At 25.6% G+C, this 872-nt stretch overlaps 1 protein-coding gene across 3 annotated transcripts in view; it reads right to left on the bottom strand.

The window, feature by feature from the left end:
* Positions 1–414, bottom strand: part of LOC111437265 (ER lumen protein-retaining receptor-like) — a 2445-nt gene extending 2031 nt beyond the window's left edge. The window contains exon 1 of one of the 3 annotated variants that reach the window (XM_023075156.1): positions 163–414. The gene's annotated coding sequence lies outside the window, so the exon portion shown is untranslated. Of the gene's footprint in view, positions 1–21; positions 132–162 lie in introns of those variants that run through there. The other 2 variants (XM_023075154.1, XM_023075155.1) reach the window with 2 other exon arrangements.
* Between the last annotated feature and the right edge of the window lie 458 nt (positions 415–872).

The following is an 872-nucleotide window of genomic DNA, read 5'->3' as shown; positions in this document are numbered from 1 at the left end:
GAAAAAAAAAAAAAAAAAAAAGAGAGAACAGAGGCGTTTTTTTTTTGTTAGGGCAAAATTGGGGATGATTTGTGGTGAAATTGATTTGACCATTGATTCAACGCCACTGAAACGGTTACCAAATATGGATGAATGAAGAATGAATTAATTGAAAATCCATACAGATTTGGTGGATGAAATGGTCCGGATTTGTTCTTAAATGTTGAAAATCCGACGATCTGATGGCGGTAGTGTTCGTCGGAATGTGGACTCCGCTGCCGCCGTTTTCAATTGTTTTCTTTGATTTACTTTTTTTTTTTCTCCTCCAATGTAATGTTTAAATCGTGTTTTTAGTTTTAGTTTTAATCCTATTTTGGTATATTCTGTCTTTGCCATTGATTTTAAAGCTGCCTATTTTAGTTTATGATTAAAAATATTAATGGTTTTAGTTCAAATTTTAGTTATTTGTTTTTATTGTTTTTTTTTGTTAAATTTTAATTTTAATTTTAATGCCCGATACACATTGATGTTTATTTAACCTACTGACTCGAATGGAGTCGAGAATTCCTGTTTAAATCGAGAATGAGGGACAGAGTGAAAAAATATTTTATTCCCAATAGCTAAATAAAACAGGAGACGGGATTATATTTTCTATCGACCATCTCTTTCCTGCCTATTTTGACCTATTTTTTTTTATATATATACCAAATAAAATATTATGTTATAATATTAATATTTGAATTTTTAGAAATTAAATTTTTTTTATATATATACCAAATAAAATATTATGTTATAATATTAATATTTGAATTTTTAGAAATTAAATTTTTTTTATATATATACCAAATAAAATATTATGTTATAATATTAATATTTGAATTTTTAGAAATTAA

The sequence above is a fragment of the Cucurbita moschata genome, unplaced genomic scaffold (assembly GCF_002738365.1).
Source record: "Cucurbita moschata cultivar Rifu unplaced genomic scaffold, Cmos_1.0 Cmo_Scf00063, whole genome shotgun sequence".
Lineage (NCBI taxonomy): Eukaryota > Viridiplantae > Streptophyta > Magnoliopsida > Cucurbitales > Cucurbitaceae > Cucurbita > Cucurbita moschata.
The sequence above is the reverse complement of the archived record's forward strand: the minus strand, read 5'-3'. Positions and strand labels throughout refer to the sequence as shown.